Raw genomic sequence first — 15,791 nt, 5'->3', positions numbered from 1 at the left:
TAAAAACAGTAAAGAAAATCAGGCAAGGGTTATGTATTTTCCATTTACTATCTCATTTAGCCCATTACTCATCTGTTTGAATCTACCCAGAAAATTTAGGCAACTCCTCCAAAATCATAGTTAGTAAACAGAAAGACCAGGGTCTGTTTTCCAAGTCAGTGCTTTTCCTGATAGGCCACATGGCTTTCTAGAAAGTAGGATATTGCTTACAGAGTTAGACAGAAGTTACTCTCTGGACTCCATGTGGACAGTGCCTTAGAACCTCACAGCATGGGTCTTTGGGTGGCAGAGGGCAGGGAAAGATCATTGAAAAGACGTATTTTAGGGTTAATGTGTTTGAATCTTTTGTCAAGTTATTTCCTTATAATTCTTCAATGGAGATTTAAAAATTACTGTTTCAGTGAGCCATTTTAAGAAAATCTAGGACAAAAAATATCAGGAACTTAAACTAGAGGTAGCAGCAAAGATTCAACATTGTATTAGCCTCATTTGTATTATACAATCAATTGAATGACTTTTTTTCTGTGCTTTCTATATATCTTCACTTAATATGCACAAAGAGTTTCTTGTTTCATATGCTACAATTTATATATTTTTAAACAAACTAGTAAAAATTATATGTATGTGTATACATCCTTCATCAATCTTTAAATACTGAAATCCTAGAAGAATATTTATTTTGAAATACTGTATACTGTTGAGTGTCTTTCTTCTCCTCCTTACTATTCACATGACCCAGCAGGATAGTGCCTCTCCTTTAGTAATTCACTACTTCCCAAGTAGAATACATTTAAAAGTGCATAAGATGACTTATGTCACTTTCTAAATAGAAATTGTTTTCAGGTAGATAATCTTGCCATTGGGAGATTTGGAAGTTGTTCTTTTGTTATACTTGTATAGTGAAGTATTAGGAAGAGTAGCTCGAAGTCAATATTTAAAAAGTAGAAGAATAGAAAAATGAATATTGTTGAAATAGTAAATGGAATTATAACTCAAGGAAGATAATTTGCACTTTAGTGATATATGCTAATAATAAATGTAGCAGAATCCATGTAAGAGACTAAAAGCTGACCCTTCAGAAACTCAATCTTCTTAGTCTTCAGATATTTCCATTGTGTCACAAACAAGTCTCCCATAATTATAGAAAATACACTTCTGTAGCTTATATTTCAAACTTGAATTTATGTAACTAAATTTATTCCCCTTCCCAAAATCTGCTCTCATTTTCTTTTAATCTTAACACCTATCACTTAGAGGTCCCAAGGACTTTTTTCTCAAGTGTATCCTATCCTTTTCTTCCTTTCTGACTCTTTCATTATGCATATGTCAACATGCTTTTGAAAAATCACTTAATTCAGTCAATTCAGTGAAAAAAAGAAATAGATCAGTGAAGTCAGTTGCTAGGCACCCCGTAGACAAAACATGCAGCTGATTGACTAGATGTTTCACTTATTAACTGTTTGCTTTGGCATTATTTAGACATAACATTTGTCTCCTTGTTTTCTCCCTTTATTGAGTATGCTATAATTGCTTTTATATTATCTTTTTTTGGCATTCTTCTAGGTTCTTCCTTCCCCTTTGGATTGTTTATACAGTTCTATTTATAAATGCATTGTTCAGTTGATCTATATGATATGTGTTCTAAGTGGTTTAACACAAAGTATATAGGCTATTTATCTTGATACTTAAAATCTGTACTTAAATAACTTGAGTCAAAGTTTGAATTGGAATAAGATTCAAGGCCACATGTACTACATTGTTTATTTTTTTATATTTGAGCCAGCTTTGTAATATTTTTTAGAAAATACACATGTGACAGCAGAGAAAATGAAGTCAATCATCAAATGTTAATGCACTGAGACCTTGCTTCTTTTTTTAATTTTTATTTTAGGCTCAGGTGTACATGTGCAGGTTTGATATATAGGTAAATTTCATGTCATGAGAATTTGGTATACAGATTGTTTTGTCACCCACGTAATAACTTGTATCCTAACTTCTCTTAGATTCCGTGGTCTAGCCATCATATCCATCTGGCAAAACAGTACCAATTAAACATATTTTCCTGCTTACTTTCTATGTGTACATGAAAAGCAAAACTTTACTAATAAAAGGTATACATGCCAGGCACGTTGGCTCACGTCTGTAATCCCAGCACTTTGGGAGTCCAAGGCGGGAAGATCATGAGGTCAGGAGATTGAGACCACCCTGGCTAACATGGTGAAACTCTGTCACTACTGAAAATAAAAAAAATTAGCCAGGCATGGTGGCATGCACCTCTAGTCCCAGCTATTCAGGAGCCTGAGGCAGGAGAATCCCTTGAACACTTCTTAGTCTTCAAATATTTCCATTGTGTCACAAACAAGAAAATAGAAATACACTTCTATAGTGTATTGTAGAAAATACACTTCTGTAGCTTAAATTTCAAACTTGAATTTATGTAACTAAATTTATTCCCCTTCCCAAAATCTGCTCTCATTTTAATTTTAAAACCTTTTAATCTCACCTATCACTTAGAGGTCCCAAGGACTTTTTTCTCCAATGAATCCTTTCCTTTCCTTTCTGACTTTCATTATGCATATGTCAACATGCTTTCAAAAAATCACTTAATTCAGTCAATTCAGTGAAAAAGGAAATATCATTCAATTGACTGTATAGTACAAATGAGGCCGATACAATGTTGAATCTTTGCTGCCACTTCTAGTTTATCTTCCTGAGGGAGGCGAAGGTTGCAGTGAGCTGCGATCAGGCCATAGCACTCCAGTCTGGGCAAGAGAGCGAGACTTTGTCTCAAAAGAAAATAAATAAATAAAAATAAAAATAAATAAGGTACACACAGTCAAACTGGCTTCAATTTAAATCTTGAAGGGACACTCAACGCTTCCAGAATACCACTACATTTTCCTGTTACATTCACCACCCTATCCTTGTCTCCTCAAATCTTCAGCAAAATCGTCCTTTTAACATTCATATGATGACTTCTCAAGAACATTTACAGAGAAAACTAGTGTAATCTGATGAAACCAAAATCTCATGTTTCCACCACCAGCCTGCATCTGAAAACCAGCCTGCATCTCCAACTACTTCTCAGCCCTTTATCCTGTTATGAAAGAGAAAGTGTCTGCTCCTTAGGCCAGATCCCCCTGACCTGGAACCTCATTCATTTTCTTCTCAAAGAAATTACTTTGAGAAGAAGGTAGTTATACACCTACCTTCTTTCACTGCATCATTAGTTCTCTTTTTTAAATCTCTACAGAATTAGCCCATACATGTCTCAGTATCTCCCATCTTTAAAAACCAAAACCAAAACTCATCTCTTGACTGCTCATTCTCCTCCAGCTACTGATCTTGTTTACTTCTCTCAACAGCAAAACTCCTCAAAAAGTGAAACTATTCTTGCTCTCTCCAGTTTCTTTCCTTTCATTCTCTCTTCAACTTGTTCCAAGAAGTATTTTTAAAATTGTTATTTGTTTCCTGTTTTGTTTTTCCAAAGGTTTATTGCAGTAGAAACAAATTAGTCCAATACTTGCTAGAAAAAAAGCAGTTAAAACGATTTTCAAAATATTTTTCAAAAACTGGTGTAGCACCAAACTTCTTCAGAAGCCTAACTATATTTTAAACTTTTGTTCTAAGTCTTTTAGGTGTGTTAGTTTTAAGAACTGTAGCTTATTTCTATTCCAAATTTATCTTGTGCTACTAAAAAGCTGTAGAAAGGCATTTGAAGGCTGTTTCTTTAAGACATAGGCTTTCTTTTTATTCTTGCTGCTAATATATTGCTGCCGTGAGTGTGTGCAGTTTTCATCAAGCTAATTATGAGGCTGAGAAAGTTCATTGATAACCTGTCCATCTCCAGTTTCAACTGTCCTTATCAGAAGGGTCCTGTATGAATGGCTATCACCAGAGGGAGTTAATTTAGAATGGTTTCTCTCCGGTTCTGAGAAGAAAAGTTTGGAAGAGACAGAGAAATCCTGCTTTCCTCACCTTCTAGCAGCATTCTGTAGGTGGCAATCTCAATGTCAAGGGCTCTATGAACATCCCACAGGTCCTGACATTGATTAAGGTGTCAGGCCTTAATTACTTCTTCCTTCCGGTTCTGAATCTTGTTGTGCATGAGGCCAATAGTGTCTTGGTAGCTTACAGTAAAGTTCTTGTCTATTTCCCACATCTGGCACTGCAGAGACTTCTTAGTTTCTTTGAGTGCCTGGCCAGTGAGAGACCAGACCTGTCTTTGGCACTCTATTGACTCCTGCTTTACCTAATGCAGGGCATCACTGTCCAGGTTCAGTTAATAGCTTCAGAGGTATCAACAAACCTGGCCTTGTTCCTGAAGGTTCTTAGTAACTACACTTTCATACCGCTAACACATATCAGCAGTGCAACCATGAGGCTGAGCTTGGAAACATCATTGATTTATATGGCTCTTCCTGAATCTGGACCTGCAGCTCCCAGATTTCACTCCTGTGCAGTTCCTTCAAAAAGGCAATCTCTCATTGCAAGGAATCCACTGTACCTTTAAGTCATGGAGTGCCAAAGAAGCATTGTCAACATCCAGTCTGAAAGTTTGCAGGATTTCTAAGGGTGCTTTCAGTTTCCTCTCTTTGAAGCATCTCTTTCTGCACCTTCTCCTGATGTCCTTGGCTAGGATGTCATTCTGAACCTTGATACTGGTCTTGTTGGTGAACTGGTCCACCTGCTAGTGCAGCTCTTGCATCTCTTCTTTGTAGAAGTTCCCCAGGCTAACTTTCCGTTTCTTGAGCTGCTTCAGTTTATCAGCAAGGTCTTGTTCTTTTGGACCAAGAAGGGCACCTTGTCGATGTGTATGAAACCACCATTCAGATCCTGCAGCTCCATCTTCTCATTGGTGCAGGCATTTTTTTCCAAGTTGCTGTTGATGGTACATGGTGGAGTAGCTCCTGGCATACAAGAAACCCAGGAAACAAGTATAGAGGCTGCAACTGGTGCCAAGGCACAGTGCGCTACCCAGGGTTGCAAGTGTGGTGGACGTCGTCATGTAGTCTGTCTGGAGCTCTGCCATCTTGCAGTGCAACGGCTACTGAGCAGTCTGAGAAAGGAGGATGAGGACTCCTATCTGGTAGACTTGGCTGTGGGGGTTGACAGTAGACTGGGCCACTGTGGCGGGGCCTTCTTGCTAGGCAAGGAGAGGCCAGCAAGGGCGCGATGGGTGAGGGCCGCTGCATCACTTCTGTGACCTCATAGTGAGAGGCAAAGCTCCAATAAGGCTTTTACGCTCTCTACTTCCCTAAAATAGTTCTTATTAGGGTGACAGGTGACTTATATATTGCCAAAGCCATCAGTCAGTTTTCTGTCATTTTCTTTCACTTCCCAGAAGCACTTGAAAATGCAGACCACTGCCTCCTGCCTCCTTTATAAAACACATATCTCTCTAGGATTCTGATATTCCTGGTTTCCCTCCCTCACAGCCTCTCCTCAGAAACCTTTCCTGGCTTGTCCTCCTCTGTCTACTGGGCTCTGGATGTTGGAGTGCCCAAGGGATCCCGCATCTAGCTTTTCTACCTGTGCCATCTCATTCTTTCCTATGCCTTCAAATACTATCCATATATTGATTCAAATATCCTATCTAGCATATAGGTCTCTTCTTTGAGCCCTAGCATCACCTATGCAATTGTCTATCTTCAATCTCTGTCAGGGTGGACAATGAACATCTCGAACTGGACATGACATAATAGAACTATGGATTTTTCCTTCACATCTATTCTCCCTCAAGACCTCACCACCTCAGTAAATTAGGAAGTTATTTAGTCTGCAAAACTGGGTGCCATCATTGATTATTCTTTCTTGTGTACATTTTAAAAACCTGTGTCTAAATTGAATCTTCACTACCTTGAAAATATATCCCTACCTCTGACCACTTACCACCCCCACTGTGGGGAGGCTGATTTCATCTATGACTATCTTTTATTTAAAGCACTTTTAAACTCTGTATTTGTCTGCCTCTTTACTCCATTCCTACCTCCTTATAATTCATTATATATTGGCTGGTAAGATTTTTCTAAAACACCAAATAGATCATGTTTAAATTCCAACTTAAAATCCTCCATTGCTTGCTTTTTTTCTTCATTTTGCTCTATATAATTTTGTGTGAACTTATGTTCTACTATAACTAGAGGTTTGCCACTATTTCAACCAAGTGTAATTTGAGTCGTGTTTGTACCCTCTCCCACTCCACCACAGTTTCAAGAATATTATCTTGCATATTATCTACTCAAAAGTATTTGTGATATTAAATTAAGTAAGTCATAAGTGGTTAGAAGATAAAACATTAAAAATTTTTGAAATATTAGGTATTGCTATTTACTTTTCTCTGTGGTAAATATTAGATTTGGACAAAATGTTGAATTCTAATTTTAGTCTAATTAAGCTGGATAATTAATAGCTAATCATTTTTTAATCTGTTAAAATGAAAACAAAATTTTAATCATTTGATTAAATTACAATTAGAATCCACAATTTTATGAAAAAGAATTGAATATTATATGCATTGATCTTAATTTCTCTGCACAATGCAAATATCTTTACCATGAAATGGTCTATTGCTGATTATCATTTTTATTTCACCTCAATATTCATTAATTTTGCATATTATAAATGTGATAAACCATAAACATATACACTGAAATGATTTTATTTGTCAACTTGACTAGTCCACAGAGTACCCAGATATTTGATCAAACATTATTCTCAGTGTTTCCATGAAGATATATTTGGATGAGATTAACATTTGATAGTAGACTGAGTAAAGCAGATTGCCTTCCTCAATGTGGATGGGCCCCATCCAAAATTGAAATCCTCACTAGAGGAGTTATAATGAAGTTCTCACTAGAACAAAATTGCTGACACTCTCTTAAATACAAAAGAATTTTTTCTGTCTAACTTCCTTGAAACTGGGACATTGGCTTCTTTCCTGACTCTGAACTCAAACTGAAACACTGGCTGTTCCTCAGTCGCCAGCTTGCCAGCCTTCAGACAGGAAGCACATCACCAGCTCTCCTGGTTCTCAGGCCTTTCGACTTGGACTGGAACTAAACCATCAGTAATTTTGGGTCTCCAGCTTGTCCTGTAGACCTTGGGGCTTACCTGCCTTCATAATTGCATAAGTCAATTCTTCATAATAAACAAACATCACCTATTGATCCATTTCTCTGGACAGCTCTGACTAGAATATACCCTATGCATATTCTGTGGATTCATACAAAAATTGTATACTCCATGGGATGTGGCAGTCTTTAAAATTAATTACTACCAGAAAAGAAACATTTTTTACTGTGTTTCTTGACTAATGGATAGGATTCCTTCTTCACTGAGTCCACCAACTTCAGAAATTTGGGCTGAATTTAGAGAATTAATGCTCATTTTACATTCAACGTTGAACTATTTTGATTTGCTTCTCAATGTCACAATATATTAGCATAGTATAGTCTTTCATATAAGTATATAGATTCAGATGGCAACTGTTTTTCTCCACTCTCTATACCATATAGGAGCAATCGGTGAAGTTGCTGCACTAAGAATACTACCCCAAATGTGGTATAGAATGTTTTCCATCCAAAAGAAGACATTTATGCATCCAACAAACATGAAAAAAGCTTATCATCACTGGTCATTAGAGAAATGCAAGTCAAAACTACATTGAGATACCATGTCATGCCAGTTAGAATGGCGAACATTAAAATATCCGGAGATAACAGATGCTAGATAGGTTGTGGAGAAATAGGAACGCTTTTACACTGTTGTTGGGAGTGTGAATTAATTCAACAATTGTGGAAGATAGTATGGCGACTCCTCAAGGATGGAGAAATAGAAATACCAATTGACTGAGCAATTTCATTACTGGGTATATACCCAAAGGATTATAAATCATTCTATTATAAAGAAACATGCACATATACGTTTACTGTGGCACTTTTCACAATAGCAAAGACTTGGAACTAACCCAAATGCCCATCGATGATAGACTGGATAAAGAAAGTATGGTACATTCACACCATGGAATACTATGCAGCCATAAAAAGAATGAGTTCTCACTCCATCCCCCTGTCACCTATATTAGGTATTTATCCTAATGCTATCCCTCCCCAATCCCCACACCCCCTGATATCCCACCCCTAACCCCTTACTCCCCAACATACCCCAGTGTGCGATGTTCTTCTCCCTGTGTCCATGTGTTCTCATTATTAAACACCTGCCTGTGAGTGAGAACATGTGATGTTTGGTTTTCTGTTCTTGTGTCAGTTTGCTGAGAATGATGGTTTCCAGATTCATCTATGTCCCTGCAAAAGACATGAACGTATCTGTGCAGCAGTAGTTTTTACGTCTGCGTAGTATTCCACGGTGTATATGTACCACATTTTCTTTATCCAGTTTATCTTTGAAGGGCACTTGGGTTGGTTCCACATCTTTGCTATTGTAAACAGTGCTGCAGTGAACATATGTGTACATGTGTCTTTATAATAGATCGATTTATAATCCTTTGGGTATATACCCAGTAATGGGGTTGCTGGATCAAATGGTATTTCTATTTCTAGATCCTTGAGGAATGGTCACACTGTCTTCCGCAGTGGTTGAACTAATTTTCACTCTTACCAGCAGTGTAAAAGCATTCCTATTTCTCCACATCCTCTCCAGCATCTGTTGTCTCCAGACTTTTTAATGATCGCCATTCTAACTGGCATGAGATGGTATCTCAATGTAGTTTTGATTTGCATTTCTCTAATGACCAGTGATGATGAGCATTTTTTCATATGTTTGTTGGATGCATAAATGTCTTCTTTTGAAAAGTGTCTGTTCATATCTTTTGCCCACTTTTTGATGGGGTCGTTCATTTTTTTCTTGTAAATTTGTTTTAGTTCATTGTAGATTCTGGATATTAGCCCCTTGTTGGATGAGTAGCTTGCAAAATTTTTTTCCTATTCTGTTAGTTGCCAGTTCATGCTAATGATTGTTTCTTTTGCTGTGCAGAAGCTCTTAAGTTTAATTAGATCCTATTTGTGTATTTTGGCTTTCATTGTCATTGGTTTTTGTGTTTTAGTCATGAAGTCCTTGCCTATGCCTATGTCCTGAATGGTATTGCCTAGGTTTTCTTCTAGGGTTTTTATGGTGTTAGGTCTTATGTTTAAACCTTTAATCCATCTGGAGTTAATTTTTGTATAAGGTGTAAGGAAGGAGTCCAGTTTCAGCTTTCTGTACATGGCTAGCCAGTTTTCCCAACACCATTTATTAAACAGGGAATCCTTTCCCCATTATTTTTTTTCTCAGGTTTGTAAAAGATCAGATGGTTGTAGATGTGTGGTGTTACTTCCAAGGCCCCTGTTGTGTTTCATTGGTCTATATCTCTGTTTTGGTACCTGTACTATGCTGTTTTGATTAGTGTAGCCTTGTTATATAGTTTGAAGTTAGCTTTCTGCTCTGTTCTTTTTGCTCAGGATTGCCTTGGCTATGTGAATTCTTTTTTGATTTCATATGAAGTTTAAGGTGTTTTTTTCCAATTCTGTGATGAAAGTCAATGGTAGTTTGATGGGGATAGCATTGAATCTATAAGTTAATTTGAGCAGTATGGCTATTTTCACCATGTTGATTCTTCCTAATCAGGAGCATGGAATGTTTTTCCATCTGTTTGTGTCCTCTCTTACTTCCTAGAGCAGTGGTTTGTAGTTCTCCTTGAAGATGTCCTTCATGTCCTTTGTTAGTTGTATTCTTAGGTACTTTATTCTCTTTGTAGCAATTGTGAATAGGAGTTCACTCATGATTTGGCTCTTTGTTTGTCTGTTATTGGTGTATAGGAATGCTTGTGATTTTCGCACATTGATTTTGTATCCTGAGACTTTGCTGAGGTTTCTTATCGTCTTAAGGAGATTTTGGGGTAAGACGATGGGGTCTTCTAAATATACAATCATGTTATCTGCAAATAGAGACAATTCGACTTCCTCTTTTTCCAACTGAATATGCTTTATTTCTTTTTTTTGCCTGATTGCTCTGGCTAAAACTTTCGATAGTATATAGATTAGGAATGGTGAGAGAGGACACCCTTGCCTAGTGCCAGATTTAAAAGGGAATGCTTCCAGTTTCTGCCAGTATGATATTGGCAGTGGGTTTGTGGTAAATAGCTTTTATTATTTTGAGATACGTTCCACTGATACCTAGTTTACTGAGACTTTTTCTCATAAAGGGCTGTTGAATTTTGTTGAAGGCCTTCTCTGCATCTATTGAGATAATCATGTGGTTTTTGTCTTTGGTTCTGTTTATGTGATGGATTATGTTTATAGATTTGCATATGTTGAACCAGACTTGCATCTCCATGATAAAGCCTACTTGATTGTGATGGATAATCTTTTTGATGTGCTGTTGCATTCAGTTTGCCAGTATTTTATTGAATATTTTTGTATTGATGTTAATCACAGATATTGGACTGAAATTTTCTATTTTAGTTGTATCTCTACTTGGTTTTGGCAGCAGGATGATGTTGGTCTCATAAAATGAGTTAGGGAGGATTCCCTCTTTTTGTATTGTTTGGAATAATTTGAGAAGGAATGGTACCAGCTCCTCTTTGTACATGTGGTAGAATTTGGCTGTGAATCCATCTGGACCTGGACTTTTTTTAGTTGGTAGGCTATTAATTGCTGCCTCAACTGCAGATCTTGTTATTGGTCTATTCAGGGATTCAGCTTCTTCCTGGTTTAGTCTTAGAAGGGTGTAAGTGTCCAGGAATTTATTCATTTCTTCTAGATTCACTGGTTTATGTGTGCAGAGTTGTTTGTAGTAATCTCTGATGGTAGTTTGTATATCTGTGGAATCAGTATTGATATCCCCTTTATCACTTTTTATTGTATCTACTCAATTCTTTTTTCTTTTTTTTGTTAGTCTGGCTAGCGATCTATCTATTTTGTTGATTTTTTCAAAAAACAGCTCCTGGATTTATGGACAAGCAATTGCTGAGAGATTTCTCTTTGGTCTTAATGCACTATCTGCTAAATAAGACAACAAGGTGTCATTTTTCTTTTATTGAGATAATAAAGGAGTTTAGCCCTTTTAACCAAATATCAATTATATGTCCAACTTATCAGTTTCTCGTTATTTCCTCTAAGGTAAAAACCAAGTAATAGGCAACCTCTAAGAAGTCATTTTAAAATAGTGTGTTAATATAATGGTTGACAATATTATCCAATAAGCATACCTTTTTGAATATGAAGTGTTTTTTTTCAACCTAAATCTGATTTGATTCTCTAGGTCATCAATGTTCGACCTATTTTACAATTTTTTACTACCAAGGAAATTCTAAAGCTGGTTTTTATGAAAGAATCAGCAATTGGAAAACTAGCATTGCTTTGAGTATCCTTTTCTTGAGTTATCTTTAACAGAGACTTTTATTTTCAGTTGTGAAACTTTCTTTAAAATACCCATTGCTGGATTTTAAATGTGGTTGGCAGAGTGATATATCTTAAAGTCATTATTCAGCTGTCTTCAGTTAAGGTAAATTTGCATACTGCCAATAACTGTCTATAAATAACGTTTCTTATATTGCTGCTGCTTTCAAAAGACCCCCTGATTTTGTTAAGAGATTACTATCATCTTCACCTATAGGTTCATTGCAGGGAGTCTCTATAGTAACACGTTTCTATTTCAAACATCAAGGAATTTAGATTTTTCTGATTTTCCTCTGTTTTGTAAACTTTGAACTTATTTCAAGCTTATCCATCAAACTTTCTGTTTTTAATCAATCATACATACTTTACTGTAAAAATAGTTTTTAAATTATTATCCTGTTAAGGTGTTACAATAATAAAAACAACAAAAAATATGGTCAGTTGTATTAAATTTATAATTAAATCAGGGAACTATTGATTTGTAGGAGCCAGTTGTTTTTTAGGTACTTAAAATAAAAGATACAGTTGCTAGTTCACAAGATGACAGATTTGTTTAAAAATATAGCTGTTGATCTGTTCTGACTCACGGATAAAGCAGATGGCTTAGCAATGGCCTTGTGGGCCAAGAACTTTGGCATAATCTGTCATTATTGACTGTAGCTGTAATAAAAACATGCTTCATCATAGCACAAAAATATCAAGTAAGTTTTTTAGTATGTTGCACATTTTTCATTTTTTAAAATATTGATATTTCTTAGAAAATAATCACTACTTAAAGCAAAAGGAACCTGAACATTATCCTGTCTTATACTCGTGGTTTATGATATTCTTTATTTCACCCATAAATCTGTATGTGTGAAATATGGGTGAAAAAATAAATATTTTACATCTCTAAAATGTATATGTAAAGTCAAGAATGGAAATATATATAATATCAAAAGTTTTCCCAGAATTGTTTGGTTGAATATCACTTTCTTATTTAACTTTACAAATACTATTTAAGTATGTATCTTTATTAGTAACACTTTTTGAAATCATGTCAGCTTAGAGCAACACAGCTACCAGAACAAAATATTTTAGATGTGCCAAAATATCAAAAATATCAAATATCAAAAATATTTAGATTTGAAATCCAGCTTTCATTTTGCTGCCAGTGCTTATCTGAATTATATAATATGAAAAGGCTATGCCCATGTAACTCATCTATTTTCAGGAAATGAAAAATCACCAGTTTGATACAGTCTGTTAGGTAAAAGTACTAGTTATCTTGGATTTATCATTTGGCCCTATGTGATGAGTGACATGAAGGTAACATGAAACATAAAAATAGAATTTTTAGTAGAATAATCTCTGATGATGGTTTGGATTTCTGCGGAATCTGTGGTGATATCCCCTTTATCGTTTCTTATTGCATCAATTTGGTTATTCTCTCTTTTCTTTTTTATTAATCTGGCTAGTGTTCTATTTTGTTGATCTTTTTGAAAAACCAGCTACTGGATTTATTAATTTTTGAAGGTTTTTTTGTGTCTCTATCTCTTTCAGTTCTGCTCTGATCTTAGCTATTTCTTGTCTTCTGCTAGGTTTTGGAGTTTTTTTGATCTTGCTTCTCTAGCTCTTTCAATTTTGACAGTAGGGTTTCAATTTTAGATCTCTCCTTGCTTCTCATGTGGGCACTTATTGCTATATGTTTTCCTCTAGAGACTGCTTTAAATGTGTCCCAGAGATTCTGGTATGTTGTGTCTTCATTCTCATTGGTTTCAAAGAACGTCTTTATTTCTGCCTTCATTTCATTGTTTATCCAGTCAACATTCAAGAGCCAGTTGTTCAGTTTCCATGAAGCTGTGCGGTTCTGAGTTAGTTTCTGCATTCTGAGTTCTAACTCGATTGCACTGTGGTCTGAGAGACTGTTTGTTATGATTTCCATTCTTTTGCATTTGCTGAGGCATGATTTACTTCCAATTATGTGGTCAATTTTAGAGCAGATGTGATGTGGTGCTGAGAAGAATGTATTCTGTGGATTTGGGGTGGAGAGTTCTGTAAACATCTATTAGGTTTGCTTGTTCCAGGTCTGAGTTCAAGTCCTGGATATCCTTGTTAATTTTCGGTCTGGTTGATCTGTTTAATATTGACAATGGGGTGTTAAAGTCTCCCACTATTATTGTGTGGGAGTCCAAGTCTCTTTGTAAGTCATTAAGAACTTGCTTTATGTATCTGGGTGCTCCTGTATTGGGTGCGTATATATTTAGGATCATTAACTGTTTAATTTCAACTTTTATTTTATATACAAAGTATACATTTGCAGTTTTGTTTCATGTGTCTGCTTCATGATGCCAAGGTTTGAGGCACAGATCCCATCACCCAGATAGTGAGCATAGTACCCAGTAGGTAGTTTTTCAACTCATCCTGCTTGCCCTTTTCACTCCTCTAACAGTCGATGCCCCTGTGTTTCCATTTGTATGTCTATGTGTACTCAATGTTTAGCTCCCACATATAAGTGAGAACATGTAGTATTTGCTTTTCTGCTCCTGAATTAATTCACTTAGAATTATATCCTTCAGCTACATCCATGTTGTTGCAAAGAACATGATTTTGTTTTTTATGACTGCGTAGTCTTCCATGGTGTATAAGTATCAATTTTTTTTTCAACTGATCCACTGTTGATGGGCACTTGGTTTGATTTCCTATCAACCAAACCAATAACACTGGTGTGAATAACACTGTGATGAACATATAAGTACATGTGTCTTTTCGGTGGAATTATTTGTTTTCTTTTTTAAATATGCTCGGTAATAGGATTGCTAGATCAAATAGTAGTTCTGTTTTCTTTGAGAAATCTCCATAATACTTTCGATAGTGGCTGAACTGATTTACATTTCCACCAACGGTGCATAAGTATTCCTTTTCTCTACAGCCTCACCAGCATATTATTTTTTGACTTTTTAATAACAATCATTCTGACTGGTGTGAGATGGTATCTCATTTTGGTTTCATTTGCATTTCTTCATATATGTATATATACACACACACACACACACACACACGTGTTTCAGCCCCCTTTCCATGGGAGTGAATGGTTCTGTCTCTTGCTGGCATTCCAGTCACCGCCACTGAAAAAAAGTGTATATATATATATATATATATATACTTTAAGTCCTGGGATACATGTACAGAATGCGCAGGCTTCTTACATAGGTGTACACATGCCATGGTGGTTTGCTGTGCCCATCAATCTATTATCTACATTAGGTATTTCTCCTAATGCTATCTCTCCCCTAAGCCTCCAGTTCCCAACAGGCACTGTTATGTGGTGTTCCTCTCCCTGTGTCCATGTGTTCTCATTGTTCAACTGCCAGTTATGAGTGAGAACATGTGGTGTTTGGTTTTCTGTTCTTGTGTTAGTTTGCTGAGAATGATGGTTTTCCAGCTTCATCCATGTCCCTACAAAGGGCATGAACTCATCCTTTTTTGTGTCTGCATAGTATTCCATAGTATATATGTGACACATTTTCTTTATCCAGTCTATCATTGATGGGCATTTGTTTTGGTTCCAAGTCTTTGCTATTGTGAATAGTGCCACAATAAACAAATGTGTGCATGTGTCTTTACAGTAAAATGATTTATAATCCTTTGAGTATATACTCACTAATGGAATTGCTGGGTCAAATGGTAGTTCTGATTCTAGAACCTTGAGGAATTGCCATACTGTCTTCCACAATGGTTGCACTAATTTACACTCCCCCAACAGTGTAAAAGCATTCCCATTTCGCCACATCCTCTCCAGCATCTGTTGTTTCCTGACTTTTTAACGATCGCCGTTCTAACTGACACAAGATGGTATCTCACTGTGGTTTTGATTTGCATTTCTCTAATGACCAGTGATGATGAGCTTTTTTTAATGTGTTTTTTGGGCATGTAAATGTCTTCTTTTGAGAAGTGTCTGTTCATATCCTTCGTCTACTTTTGATGGTGTTTTTTTTTTTTCTTGTAAATTTGTTTAAGTTATTTGTAAATTCTAGATATTAGCCCTTTGTCAGATGGATAGATTACAAAACTTTCCCCCCATTTTGTAGGTTGCCTATTCACTCTGATGATAGTTTATTTTTGCTTTGCTCTTTAACTTAATTAGATTCCATTTGTCAATTTTGGCTTTTGTTGCCATTGCTTTTGGTGTTTTAGTCATGAAGTCGTTTCCCATGTCTATGTCGTGAATGATATTGCCTAGCTTTTCTTCTATGGCTTTTATTCTTTAAGTCTTACATTTAAGTCATTTTTGCATAAGGTATAAGGAAAGGGTCCAGTTTCAGTTTTCTGCATATGGCTAGTCAGTTTTCCCAACAGCAGTTATTAAATAGGGAATCCTTTTCCCATTGCTCGTTTTTGTCATGTTTGTCAAAG

The sequence above is a fragment of the Saimiri boliviensis genome, chromosome 4 (assembly GCF_048565385.1).
Source record: "Saimiri boliviensis isolate mSaiBol1 chromosome 4, mSaiBol1.pri, whole genome shotgun sequence".
In the NCBI taxonomy this organism is placed as follows: domain Eukaryota; kingdom Metazoa; phylum Chordata; class Mammalia; order Primates; family Cebidae; genus Saimiri; species Saimiri boliviensis.
Note: the sequence above shows the minus strand (reverse complement) of the source record.